This window comes from Gracilinanus agilis, chromosome 4, assembly GCF_016433145.1.
Source record: "Gracilinanus agilis isolate LMUSP501 chromosome 4, AgileGrace, whole genome shotgun sequence".
Taxonomy (NCBI): domain Eukaryota; kingdom Metazoa; phylum Chordata; class Mammalia; order Didelphimorphia; family Didelphidae; genus Gracilinanus; species Gracilinanus agilis.
The window spans coordinates 21,541,728-21,556,865 of NC_058133.1; the positions used below are offsets into that span (position 1 = coordinate 21,541,728).

The window sequence follows — 15,138 nt, forward strand, 5'->3', positions numbered from 1 at the left end:
AGGAAGGAAGGAAGGAAGGAAGGAAGGAAGGAAGGAAGGAAGGAAGGAAGGAAGAAAGAAAGAAAGAAAGAAAGAAAGAAAGAAAGAAAGAAAGAAAGAAAGATCATAAGTACTGAATATATCTGAAAAAGATACAGGACTTTTAGTGGCCTCTTAGTTTTCTATGAAGCAACTGTACCATGGCAGCCATAAGACTCTGTCCTTCTGGGATTGCATTAAGAGAGGCTCAAATTCTGGGAATAAGAAGGATATAGTCCTTTTGTTCTCTATACACAGTCAGCCATAGATTCGTTTCAGTTCTGGACACCACAGTTTAAGAACAACAAGTTACTAGAGAGTGCCCGGAGGAGGCAACCCTGGTGTTGAAGAGCCTTGAGTCTATGGCATCTGAGAATTGCTTAAGAGAACTAGGAATGGTGGGCCTGGAGAAGAGGAGACTCAAGGGAGTTTTGATAGCTGCCTTCAAGTATTCGAATAGCTGTCAGACAAAAGCTGGTTCAAGGTTATTGTGTGTGGACCTAGAGGATAGGACCAGAATGGATAGAAGTTGATAAAGAGGGAAATTTGAGCTAGATATCAAGAAAAAGCTTCCTAACAAATAGAGTTGTCTCAAAATGGAATGTTTTGCTGGGACAGCGCAGTGGCTTAGTGGATAGACTACCAGGTCTAGAAACAGGAGGTCCTGGGTTCAAATTTGGTCTCAGACACTTCATAGCTGAGTGACCCAGTGCAAGTCACTTAACCCTCCACTGCCTAGTCCTTACTGCTCTTCTGCAATAGTATTGGTTCCAAGACAGAAGGTAAGGGCTTAAAAAATGGAATGGTTTATCTCAGGAGGCGCTGGGCTCCCTGTCTCTGGAGGTCTACAAGAGGACATTGGATGGACCGTTGTTACATAGGTTCTAGTGTGGATTCTCTTGGGTGTAGTAGTTGGAAGAGGTGGCCCACGAGACCCCATCCATCTCTCAACTTCTGTGATTCTATAATTCTGGACTTCCTAGAGTTGTTGTGAAGAAAACACTTCGTAACGGTTAAAGCACTACGTAACTCAATTTTGTTATTACCTCTTACATTATCATAACATTAATTTGTGTGATTGTTCATCTAATTAACAATAGGCATTTACTGTTGCAGCTCACTGTGTGAGTCAGGAGGGGAGGGACTCTTTGATGGAGTTACAACTCTCTAAGACACATGGGGTTAAAATGTGTACCCTCCACTGGCAAACAGAAAATCACAAGACAGCCAGTAACGACTGAGTAATGTTCTCTTGCTCCTGGGAAAAAAGCAGAGTTTCCACCCTCACTAGCGATCCATTTAATCAAGTCCCTTTGTCATTGAGACACTTGTCTGCATTTTGCTATTCGATTTTTTGCAGCCCCTATTATACAAACCTCCACAATTCAATTTGGCTCCAAATTGCCCAGCTTACCACTAACTGATTTAGATACACAGGGAGCCTTCGGCATTAACAGCCTCGGTGGCTACAGGGGATATTTATTAAAGCCTGCGCCCCTCAGGATTGGCCGTGCTCTCGGAGAATGTGAATTCCGTGCGTCATCTCTTCTCCGATTCAGGTCTGCTCGCTTAGGTTTTGTCTAGACAAAAGATCTTTTCTAAAACGAAGTCTCTCATCTCAGTGACTGGTATGATTACAAGAGGCGTCCTGGTTAGCCTGATGACATGAGAGGTAGGAATTCCCACGTTCAAATCCTGCCTCTGGCACTCACCGGATGTGTGATCCTGGGCTAGTCTTTGAACATCACGAAGCCTCAGTTTCCTTGACTCTAAAACAGAGATAACATTATTTAGAGTGCCTACCTCACAGGGCTCTTAGGGGGCTCAAGTTAGACTTTGGGCATGTATGTGTGTGTCTGTGTATGTATGTGACAGTATAGACACATACACACGTGTCAATCATCTGATAAATCTTAGAGCACTGCAGAAATGGCAGTGATCGGTGTTGTCAAAAGCAATTGAAAGCACATTTTGAAGAATATTTTCCATATCCCTCTCCCATCTTCCTTGCTTCTCCTAGAGGAGATGGAATAATGAGGTAAAGGGAAAGGGCCCTGCTTCTATCCTCAGAACCCCTGGGTTCAAATTCCACATTTGATGTGTCCTTCCTCTATGATCCTGAATTTCATATTGAAATATATAGAATCTTAGACTGAATTTAAACTGGCCCACCTTTCATTTTCTTTAAAATGGGAGCATTAATCCAGATGCCCCTACAAGTCCTGCCTATCTCTAGATCTGATATCCTCTTTCCCATGGGAAATTTTTGTTTCCAAAAACTTCATTTTTTTTAAGAATAAGTCTTAACTCTTCCTTTTGTTTTTATGATGTATTTTCTCATTTATTCTCCTCTCTTCACCTTGCTGTCCACCTAAATTTATGCCTCCCTCATATCAAGGGAAAAACAAGCCCAAACAACCACACCAATGAGCTCTAATACAGGCAACATGGAATGAGCACTGTCCAACTAATTTGGAAAATCTCTTACCTCTGTCTCCTGCATCTGTTTGTTCTCCTCCTAAGACTAGGGCTGCTTACATCTGGATTGGCAAGAAGATGGGGATCGCTTCATCCCTACATCTTCAACAGCTTCTAGGATTATGGAATACAGTAGCTGAAAACTGCCATTCTCTAAGCATTGTCTGGGGAACTCTGGGAATCCCAATACCCTTTCAGGCATCTATGAAGTCAAAACTCTTTTCGTAATAATACTAAGACGTTTTACTTTCCAATATGGTAGCTGCTAATAGATGTAAACCATGTAAACAGAAGCTTGTGATGAGGCAGGAGATCTTCAATAATTTGTAAGAGTGTAAGGGAAGTGGAGTGCTGTGTAATGCTGGGCAAGTCAGTTATCCTACTGCATCTTGATCTCCTTATCTATAACATGAGAGTAGTAATAGCACTTGTCATGAATAGGGGCCATATTTGAAAATTAACTCACCACCCTGTGTCCAGGATCCCCCACATCGCCAAGGAAAAGAGGGCAAATAATGCCACCCTTTGTACCAATTTCCAAATTGATGACCAAATGAGGACATGAACGTAAAGCCATGCAGATCAGTATCATGATCAGTATCATCATCCCATGGAGGGGTTTCTTCTTAAACTTCTACCTCTTTGGGCTTCATTCTCTCCTTCCCAAAAGTTTTGGGGATACCACCCTTTCTACATCTCTTTCCTATTGCCAGCAACTGTGGGCCTCTTCCCCCTCTGTGAAGTTTATCCACAGGGCTTTGATAATACTTAGTAAGGGTTACCAAAACACTTCATGGGATTTGCCATCGCATCAATTGAAGAATCCTTCCTGGGATATTCCAAGTCACCAAATCTCCAAGCCAGAAGGAATCTTTTAATCCATACTGTGCCTGGACAAGAAATCCCTTCTAGGACATCTTTGCCCCAAGAAGAAGCCAATGAGCCTTTGCTTGAAGACTTCAAGGCAGGAGGGTCTCTGTTCATTTTTTCATCTGCTCGCCCCCACCCAAGCCCAGGTTAAATCATAAAAAATACTCATTATGTAATGGAGATCTGCTCATGATATGCAAAAATATCTACCAAATAAAATTCAGATTCTTCTGTTGGGCATTCGAGGTCCTTGACAATGTCTTCTCTAACAGCAGCCTTCTCTCTCACGGGATCACTCTCCATACCACAGGAAAGCAGAGTATTCTGTGCCCTCAACCCAGATAAGGATAATAGATGGAGGGAGAGGAAACACCTTAGAAACCATCTGGTCAAACCTCCTCGGTTTGCAGATAAGGAAACTGATTCCCTGAAAGTTTAAATAACTAACTCATTAAAGTGGCAGCAAGTCAGCATTTTCTTTCACTCATCTTTTTATGGGCCCTTTGCTATGTGACCTTTTCACTATAAAAGAACAAAACTCTCATAAGCTTAAGCTATCACCTAGTCCTAGAATGAGGAAACAAATGGTGAATGAGTAAGGGAATGAATGAACAAATATTTTAAGAACTTACTGAGTGCCAAATGCTATACACTACGTCTAGGGATTCAAATGGAAAAGGCAAAGCAGTCCCTGCTCAGTGGAAATTACATTCTAATTAGGGGATACCCACATATGGGATGGTTGAGTTGCAGGACGAATGGAATGTTCTCCCTTTTCCCTCTTTGCCTGTAGAATCGTAGCATATTTAAAATATGAAAGGAAATGGTCCTTATTCTATGAAACCTTCTCTTGAAAAATTCTTTGGGGGGCAGCTGGGTGGCTCAGTGGATTGAGAGCCAGACCTTGAGATGGGAGGTCCTAGGTTCAAATCTGGCCTCAGATACTCTGTGTGCTCCTGGGCAAGTCACTTAACCCCCATTGCCTAACCCTTACCACTCTTCTGCCTTAGAACCAATACCCAGTACTGATTCCAAGATGGAAGGTGAGGGTTTAAAATTTTTTAAAAAAATTCTTTGGCCTCTATATAGGAATTTAGACTATCTGCTATGGTGAATAAAGCACTTGCTTTGATAAAATCTAGCCTCAACTTCCATCTTGGCCATTTACTAGCTGTGTTACTTTGGGCAACTCACCTCTCCTATTTAGGCCTCAGTTTCTTTATCTGTCAAATGAACAAGTTGGACTCCACTGGCCCCTTAAAGTCTTATCTAGCTTCACATCTAGGCTTCAGTGTTGTATTAAATATTGTCATCATCGTCACAGCTAACATTTATAAAGTGATCTAAGATTACAAAGCACTTTACAAATAGGATCTCATCTGATCCTTATAATCAACATGGAGAGGCAGGCACTATTATTATCCCCATTTTACAGATGAGAAAATCTTGACACTGATAGGCTACGTGTTGCCCTAAATCACACAACTCTTATGTTTTTTGAGGCAGGATTTAAATTCAAGTCTTCCTAACTTCTAGCCCAGAAATCTTGTCTGCTGTGTACTTAGTAGCACTCACATCTTTCTAAGAATTTCCTTGCGCCTTTCTACCCCTTAGATCTTTGTACCCCATAACTAGTACAGTGTCTAGGACAAAGGAAGTGCCAAATGAATACTTTTGAATGATTTTAGAAGGGTATTTAGCAAGATTAATAAAATATCAAAATTATTATGGCAGAAAAAGAAACTTGCCTCAGTTCCTTTCTGTCCAAATATCCTGCCCCTTCTGCTCTTACTATTTGGACCCTTTGGTCCTTCTGGCAGCAACATATTGTTTTTCACGATGTAGGTGTTTAATAAATATTTATTGGACACAGTATCAAACTCCTGTCTGTTTGCCTGGCCATCTGACTCACCACCATGTTCTATTTTATCAACACTATGGGTCAATCACCCCTCCTGATCCTCCTTGCCAGACCCCATCTAGCAGTCCATTTAGAAATCATTTACTGGGCTATTCCAGACTTGGGAAGGTGAGAGGAAGAGAAGAGTTTGATTATACATTCCCCCAGTTGGTATAACTTACATTTTAACAAATACCTTATACAGATATTGGCATACATTTTTTGGGGAGGAGAAACTGATGGGTATTCTAGAGAGTTTGAATTTGAAGGAATAGAAGGAATGACTCTTGTCTTTGAGAACTATCCAGAAGCGTTTGAGTGGTAGGGAATCCCCTCACTGGAGGTCATCAATTGATCAGTTTAATATCAAACATTTATCTTAGCTTCTGACAGATTCAGCCTATGTAACCAAAAGAGAGGCACTTCTCTCTAATGCCATACTTTATAGAGAAGTTGCTGATCTTCCTTAGGGGCTGGCAGTTGGAGCTCTTTGTCCACATTCAGTTGCTCTATTGGCTTGGTGGAAAAATAATCGGGAAATTCTGACAGCTGCTACATGACCTTCCTCACCACCATCATCATTGCTAGCATGTATATTATACTTTCAAAGAGCTTTACTTGTATCCCACATCTTCATAATCACCCTGGAAAGTAGATTATTTTTTTTGCCATTTTAAAAACGAGGAAGCTGAAACTTAAGCAAATGACTCATCCAGTGTGACACAGCCAATAAATATCTGAGACAGGATTCAAACTAAGATTTTCCTGACTCTATTTCCCAAACACTCCATTGTTCCACTAAGATGCCCACATGTCACCATCCTCATCGCTGAGATGAGATCCAATCATGTTCCCCCTCCAGTTTTTATTCCATGCCATTTTCCCTAAGGATGGAGGGGTTTCAAAGGACATCTAGTCTAACCCCTTCATTGTCCAATTTACACACAAGGAAATAAAGTGACTTGCTCAATTTCATGCAGTATACCTGGATTTGAACCCAAATCCTATGACTTCAGAGTCACTTCTTTTCCCATTGATCCAGGCTGCCTCTTCAACCCTTTTATTTGATAGATGAATGGGGAGAGCTAAGGAAAAGTCATTTGCCCAAGGTCAAACAAACAGTAAGCCAAAGAATTAAGATTAGAACTCCAATCTTGTGGCTATAGAGCCAGTGCTCCTTCCATTGTACTTCCACCCAAGAGGTGTTACTTGGCTTCTGTGCTCTTCATCCTGAATTCAATAGCTCACATTTCACAGGATCACAGGGCAAGTAGTGATCTCTAAGATTGTCTCATTCAGAGCCCTTCTGACTATTTAGAAATAGGGACACCGAAAGCCTAGTAAGGGAAGTCACTGGCTGAAGATCTCACCATTAAGTGGCTGCGTTAAGATTCGAACTTAAATGTCCTGACTCTGAATCCAAGACCTCTGCCTAATCCACCATTCCCCCTCCCCCAGCATGGCTTCAAAGGACAGAACCTTATTTTCCCCATCACTTACATCACCAAATAGACAGATGGCTTTCAGAGGAAACATCTGTGCCTACTCTTGCCTCTCATCAGAATCTGCAGGATCCAGTGAGGCTGAAATATTGTTCCCACATGGCAGGAATTTTTTCTGTCACCAAGGGTCAAGCTTCGCCTTGCTTGGTCCCTGGGAGAATGTTTGGAGTTGCCAGAATGTTCACTGCAGAGATGCCTCTGCAGTATTGAAATGAGACTAATGTTTTATCAAGAGGAAGGATCCACTCCTTCTTTCTGTGATAGGGCTGCTGGAGCTGGCCTGTCATTCCCAAGGTCCAAGAGGAAAGGTTTAGATTAGTGATTCCCAAAGTGGGCGCTACCGCCCCCTGGTGGGTGCTGCAGCGATCTAGTAGTGGTGATGGCCGCAGGTGCATATATCTTTCCTATTAATTGCTATTAAAATTTTTAAAAATTTAATTTCCAGGGGGCTAAGTAATATTTTTTTCTGGAAAGGGGGCGGTAGGCCAAAAAAGTTTGGGAACCACTGGTTTAGAGGAAGCCAACATAGACATGTAGGTCCAAGCCTGGAGGATCCTTGGGAAAGTTTGTTTTGGTCATAGCCTACAATGATCTCGACTCTTTGGGCTTAAAAAGTCTAAGAATATGATGAAACCAAGCACCTCACTGCCTTGCAAGTAACTCACATATTTACAGTCCTTGGCATTTCCAAAACACTTCTCAATCCAAGCCTAGTCAGCGAGGTACCATGGAGAGAGCTATTCCAGATTTACAAATAGTGGGCAGTCCAGTATTTCAAAGTTTTTTTTTTATAACATTGATTTAAAAAATGCTTTTCTGCACTTTCACCCACCCCCTCTCTCCTACTTATGTCCTCTGGGACCAAACAGAACAAGACTAATGGCTCTACTACATGGCAGCCCTTCAAATTCTTGCACACATAACCATCATAACCCCCTTCAGTCTGGCTTTCTCTTTTTAAAGCCCTTCCTTCTACAGCCCAAAGCTTCCTAGTACCTTGTATGTCATGGTTTCCAGTCTCTTCATCATCCTGATTGCCTTCCCATGAACATGCCCTCCCGTATCCACAGCCCCGAGGAAATGTGGTGCCCATAATGGGACACAGAGCTTCAGATTTGAGCCGGAGGAAAGAGGACATCAGGATCTCTTTCATTCACTTCCACTGATCTCTTTCTCTCTGATCACATAGCCCTTTGTGCTCCCTTCATGCATTGTCTTATTTCAAGAAGCCATGTTCTATTGGACTAGACCTTCCCTCTATGAATGCAGATAGCCTCCACCTTGACACTGTCATAGACAGTTTTAACCAATTGCTGTGGATAACAGTTATTACTCCCTTTAGATTATATTAAATAGAAACCCTTGAGATGGTTACAAATCATGATAGTTGACAATTGTGTAGCTTTGAAATGCATATATCCCTTAACATATGTCATCTTATTTGAACGTTGCCCCAATCTTTTGAAAATTGATACTCCAGGTAGCTCTGCTTCTACTTTTCAAAATAAAAAAATCCAGACCAGAAAAGGGACCTGCCCAAGGCCACACCAGTAGACTATAGCAGAACCAGTGTTCAAACTTGTGTTTTCTGACTCCCAGGTCAGCCATTTTCCCTTCACATCAAGTTATCTGCCTTCACTCCATCTTCTAATAATGGCCACCTGATGCTCGGCTAGGCAAAATCTTGATAAAAGTTCTCATTCACTTATGAGGAAGAACACTATCCACCTCCAGAGAAAGAACTGTGAGAACAGAAATGCAGAAGAAAAACACAAGATCAATCATGTAGCTCGATATGGTTACGATTAGGGTTTTGATGTTAAAGGATCACTCTACTGCAAATATGAATAACATGGAAATAGGCTTTGAACATGATACATATATAACCTAATGGAACTGCTTGTCAACTCCAGGAGGGGGGAGGAAAGGAAAAGGAATCATGAATCATGGAACCATGGAAAAATATTCTAAAGAAAAAAATTTATAATTAAAAATAAAAGCTCCTATTTATAGAGTTCGTTAAGATTTTCAAGGTGCTTTCCATGTTATCTCAGCCAATTATTAGAGCAGCCAATGAAGTGGGTGCTGTTATTATCCCCATGTACAAATGAGGAAAGGAGGCAGAAAGATTACATGATTTGCCCAAGATTACACAGCAAGTATGTGGCAGGATTTGAACTTTTGACTTTCAGACTCCAAATCCAGTGCCTTCTTTGTAAGACAAGGTCTATTATTACACATCTTTTGAATTGAAATGAATTTCTTTTATCAGTCCAAGGACCTGTACTAAGCTATCTTATTAGTAAGCTAACTTGTATGAGCTTCTGTATTTCAATGTGTGTGTATTTCATATGTTCTATTGTAAGAATATAAGATCCTTGAGGGCAGGAATTCTTTCCTATATAGGTTTGTGTCTCCAGCACCTTGGCCAATGGCTAGTACATAGTTGAATCTTGTGCATGTTTACCGAGTTGTAACAAATGGAGTCAAATCTTGAGAATGGAGGAAGGTGTGTCTTGGGCATGAGTTCCAACCCTCAATTAGCCTCCAGAAGAATTTCCTTCCCATTTTATGACTCAGGCTTCAATGTGGTATCTTGAGAATGTTAACATGTCCAATTCAGACCAGACTCTTAATATTCTCTTTAGCGATTGATGTGATCCAGATTAAAACATCCTCTGTAAGACATTCTTCTGATAGACAGTCTCCTTAGGCAATTTCCCAAACTCAAAGGCCTCCCTTCCCATGGACTGGATCTACACCTTCCTCCTTCCTTAGCTCTCTCCACATTTGGGATTCACATGGAAGGACAACATATCAGATTTCATTACTTAGAGTCACCATGTTCAAATTTGATTTGCCAAATCAAGGCTAAGAGAACATGTCAGGAATCCATCATTGAGAAATCAGAACATGGTATTTTCCTACTATACTTCCATTCATTCATTCATTCACTCATTCACTAAGCATTTATTATTCACCTTCCATGCTCCAGATGCTAGTTAAGTTCCCCTCTCAGATTTCCTTCCATCTCCTCTATAAGTATCTCATATGCTCATAAGTATTTGTATGTTATCTTTCTCCATTAGCTGGTAAGCTCCTTGAGGGCAGGCTCCATGCCTTGCTTTGGATCCCCAGTGCTTAGCATATCCTAGTCACATACTAAATGCTTATTGGCTAACTCCCAAGTCCCTTGCTAGACCTTAGCAAAAATCAGTGAGACAGCCCCTTTTCTCCCCAAGGTGTTTATATTCCAGTTGTGAGGGAGATGGGGCGATTCCACCACATGTCCCCAAATATGTAAAGACACATTACTTCCAGAAGGAAGAAGAGAGCACTAACAGCTATACTTGTGCAAGAGTTTATATGTGTGTGTTAACATCTGTTTGTGTGTGCACATGTGAGTGTATGTGTGTAGAGGCAGAGAAACAATGCAGATAAGCCAAGGGTTAAAGATAAGTATCTGCCTTGTTGAGTCACTCATGGGAATGGGATTTTGATTTCTCCCTGGAGAAAAAGGAGTTGTTTCAGCAAAAGCAAAGCCTTGAATTGGCAAATAGAAAATCCAGATTTGCATCTCTTATGTTGTTTATTCCCTGTGTGAACTTAGCCTGTTTTTGTTGGCCTCAGTTTCCCCAACATCATCATCATCATCATCATCATATTTCTATAGTATTTTAGAGTTCACAAAGACTTTACATATTTTCCTCACATGATCCTCACAATAACCTTCATATGTATGTGCCCTTCTTATACCTGTTTTACAGATAAGGAAACTGAGGCTAAGAGAGGTTAAAGGTCACCCAGTCAATGGCTGGCACTCCATCCACTTTGGCTACTCTGAATGGTTAGATGAGATTATCTTCTTGGTCTCCGACAGTGCTGGCAATCAAAGCTGATAAATCTCTGTAGCTTCCTTCATTCTTAAACCATCCATGAGATAGGGAAGTCTTCACATCATTACCTCGAGATGGGAAACAGAGCATTTCAATGAAGAGGCAAATTTAAGTTTATGTAAGGAAAAGCTCGGTCACAATCAGAGAGCTCCCAAATTGGGAGGTTGGGAGTTTCCAAGGGATGAAAAGACAAGAAGAATGGGGGATGGGTTGGCTGGGAGCGGGGGGTGAGGGAGCAGGAAAGGAACAGCTACAAATGTCCAACAGGATTTCTCATTGGATCTGGGAAGTAGAAGGGAGTGCCGAAATGGATTGAATGAGGGAGTGGCTCGGTGGGCCCTCTGTTTGGGGAAATGAGTTTGATAGCTGAGTAGAGGATAGAATGGATGGACAGACAGAATTACAGCTGAAGCACCTTTCTTCGGACGGAATCCGCAGAGGTGCATTTCAGTGTTAAGGGGGGAAACCTCTCCACCTTGCTCCCCATCAGCCCTATTTATTTAACCACAAGTGGTTGAGTTTACATTAGCTGCCGCTGGTACCCGGGCTTATAGGACAGTTCTGTTTTCTTCAGTGTTGGGAGGAGGTCTGGATCTGGATCAGGAACTCCCTGTGGAGGACTCCATCCACGCTAATCACAGATCATGAACTTTGTGAGAGGAGACCGCAGTAGCTAAGTGATCAACACCCCCCTTTAAAAGGCCAAGAAGAAGCTGAAGTGCCAGTGAACTGACTTGCCCTGAGTTACATAGTCCATTTCAAGGGGGGTTTTGAACCCAGTTTCCTGGCCTCAAATCCACTGTTCAGTGCAACATGTCAAACTTCCAGCCAGCCCTCTTGGATTTAAAAGTCTTGGTTTCCTGGAGCGCTGAGGAACTAAATCCATGAGTTCACAGGAGGGATAAGAGGTTCCTTCTCAAAGGATACCAAGCAAAAGTTAGATTACTGATTTTGTTGTTCAACCATTTCAGTGGTGTCTGACTCTTCATGACTCTATTTGGGGTTTTGTTGGCAAGGATACTGGAGTGGTTTGCCACTTCCTTCTCCATCTCATTTGACAGATGAGGAAACTGAGGTGACAGGGCTAAGTGACTTGCTCAAGGTCACCCACTAAAATACTGGAGTGGTTTGCCACTTCTCCAGCTCTTTTGGCAGATGAGGAAACTGAGGCAAACAGGGTTAAGGGACTTGTCCAAGGTCACACCACTAAGATACTGGAATCGTGTGCCACTTCCTTCTCCATCTCATTTGACAGATGAGGAAACTGAGGTGATGGGGCTAAGTGACTTGTCCAGGGTCACACCACTAAGATACTGAAATGCTTTGCCATTTCCTTCTCCATCTCATTTGACAGATGAGGAAACTGAGGTGGCAGGGCTAAGTGATTTGTCCAGGGTCACACCACTAAGATACTGGAATCGTTTGCCATTTCCTTCTCCATCTCATTTGACAGATGAGGAAACTGAAGTGACAGGGCTAAGTGACTTGTCCAGGGTCACACCACTAAGATACTGGAATCGTGTGCCACTTCCTTCTCCATCTCATTTGATAGATGAGGAAACTGAGGTGACAGGGCTAAGTGACTTGCTCAGGGTCACCCCACTAAAATACTACAGTGGTTTGCCACTTTCTTCTCCAGCTCTTTTGGCAGATGAGGAAACTGAGGCAAACAGGGTTAAGGGACTTGTCTAGGTTCATATATCTAGTAAGTATCTGAGGCTGGGTTTGAACTCACTAAGCTGAGTCTTCCTGACTCCAGACCTGGTGTTCTATTCATTGTGCCACCTCGAGGATCAGACAACTGGTAGTCAGGGATATCATGGGCAAAATTTCTCTCCAGATACAGATGGCCTCTGAAGTTCTCTGATTCTGTGTCTCCAAAACCAGCATGAGTCTGTCTCCACTAGCTAAGAACATAAAATAAGTTTTGGGATGGAAAACTCCCAGTAAATCATTGCCTCTGAGCCCTCGCTGCCTCCCTTGCCTGCAATCCCAGGCATCTGCCTCTCCTTCTTTATTTCCCATCCTCGTGTCTGCATCCTGACCGCCAAGTTAGACCCCTGAGCCATGAGCATCCCCCTTGGTTCCTTAAGCATCCTTATCCTGGCTCCCAGCCCTGGCTGCTGTGAATTTGCAGACACAAGGTTTCCTTATTTATTGCTGCAAACACTGAGTCCTTATTTATTTGATCTCCTGCAGATGGAGAGACCTAAATTATCTTAATAGCCCTGTTGGTTTTCGGAACACTTTTATCCTGACTTTGCCTCCTTGGTGAGAAAACTGGTCTGGTAAAGTCAAATGAGCCCTGCATTTGAAGATGAGAGGGCCTACTTGCCTCTTTATGTTATGACCTTGGACAAGTCACCTCACCTTCAGTGGGCAGCTTGGACTTAAAATCAGGAAGATCTGGGAAGCCATGAACCATCCTGGATTTTAACTCCATTTAAAACCCAATTGGAAAGCCACCTCTTCCTTGAAGTCCTCCTTGATGTCCCTAATTAATGAGAATTCACCCTCAGGAGCTACACTGGACTTCCTTTTGTCCTTCTATAATTAATGTGTGTAACACATCTCTGTGAGAGTCTTGTTCTCCAGATTCCCCACCGACCTACCCAGTCCCACTGCACTATAAACTCTTCAGAGATCAAAACTGGATCATTTCTGGGGCAGCTGGGTAGCTCAGTGGATTGAAAGCCAGGCCTAGAGACGGGAGGTCCTAGGTTCAAATCTGGCCTCAGACATTTCCCAGCTGTGTGACCCTGGGCAAGTCACTTGACCCCCATTGCCCACCCTTACCGCTCTTCCACCAAGGAGCCAATACACAGAAGTTAAGGGTTTAAAATAGTTTAAAAAAAAACTGGATCATTTCTAAACTTGGCAAATTTTGTATCTCTGCCAGCACATGGACCTCCCCTCTCTAGGCCTGACTCTCAATCCACTGAGCTACCCACCTTCTTTTTACAGGCCCAGCCCTTAGCCCCCTCCATTCCAGGTCCTTTACCCCCCTCTTTTACATTCTCTTCTCTAAGGCACCCTCTACATCTCATTCCTTAAATCCCATGACTTCTAGGAAGGGCTCACTTTGTAATTTTCTTTTTCCTTCCAAAGACTCAGTTATTGTGTCATCTCTTTCATCCCCCAGTTAGGTCAACACTCAGCTCTACACACACACACACACACACACACACACACACACACACACACACACACACAATCATGAAGAAGAGGAGCGCGCACCCTTTGGACAACTCTTCTTTGCTTTTGGATGGCATCTACATTTCCCTTCCCATTCCAGTTATTGGTTTTCCCATGGCTTTGAGAGCTTGATCAAGACGCTGCATAATAGGATTTAATCTAATCTGAACATTTGTCAATTTCATTTCCTTGTTAAACACCACGATTGCAGAGCAATGAGAGTCGTTGCAAAGCGCCATTTAACAGAGATGTCATAGACGATGAAGTCATTCTGCGATGAGGGGGATGACGAGGGGAATCCCAATTTGTACGATTTGAAATGGTTCAAGTCAGAAGAAATACTGTCCCTTAACCCCGCGCTGTCCTACTTCTCCTGGCTTTCAAAAATTGAAATGATAGTGTTGGGAGGGTCCTTAGAGGGCTTTTTTTAGCTTCAACCCTCTGCTAGAATTATTTCTGATAAATGTGTCTCTTGAGACAACATGGTATAGTGGAAAGAATTTTTCACTTGGACTCAGGAGACATGGTTCCAAATCCTACCTCAGATATTCAATAGCTGCATCATCCTGGGCAAGTCCCTTTATTCTCTAAGAGCATTGGTTTCCAACTCTGACTCTGTATCTTTTTACTGCTTGTCCCTAGCATTGAATCCTCTACCTTGTCTCCTTTGTGTCCTAACTTGCCTGACTTTCCTTCAAGACTCAGCTGATTGGCTTCAGACACTTTCTAGCTATGTGACCCTGGGCAAGTCACTTAACCCTCATTATCTAGCCCTTACCACTTTCTGCCTTGGAACCAATGCATAGTATTGATTCTAAGACAGAAGGGAGAAGTTTAAAAAAAATTAGCTCACATCCTACCATCTCCACAAAGATTTTCCCAGTGGATCCTCCCCATGCTACTGGCTTCTCTCTGAGATTAGTTTCCTTCTGAGACAGAGACAGAGAGACACAGGGGCAAAAAGACATAGAGATAGAGAGACAGAGACAGAGAGAGAAGAGGGGAGGGAAGAAGGAAAGAGGAAATATAGATGGGTAAATGGAAAGAGATAAACCAAGATAGATATGCTTGGATCTGTTCATTTACCTGTTTTGTCCTCCATTAGAATGTGAGCTTCTTCTGGATATTTAGAACCATTTCTTTTCTTTTCCTTTCTTTTCTTTTCCTCTTTTTCTTTTCTTTTCTTTTCTTTTCTTCCTTCCTTCCTTTCCTTCTTTCTTCCTTCCTTCTTTCCTTTCTTCCTTTCTTTCTTCTTTCCTTCCTTTCTTTCTTCTTTCCT

At 42.4% G+C, this 15,138-nt stretch overlaps 1 protein-coding gene across 1 annotated transcript in view; it reads left to right on the forward strand.

The window, feature by feature from the left end:
• Positions 1-15,138, forward strand: part of DAB1 (DAB adaptor protein 1) — a 136,502-nt gene that overhangs the window by 79,263 nt on the left and 42,101 nt on the right. The window lies entirely within an intron of this gene.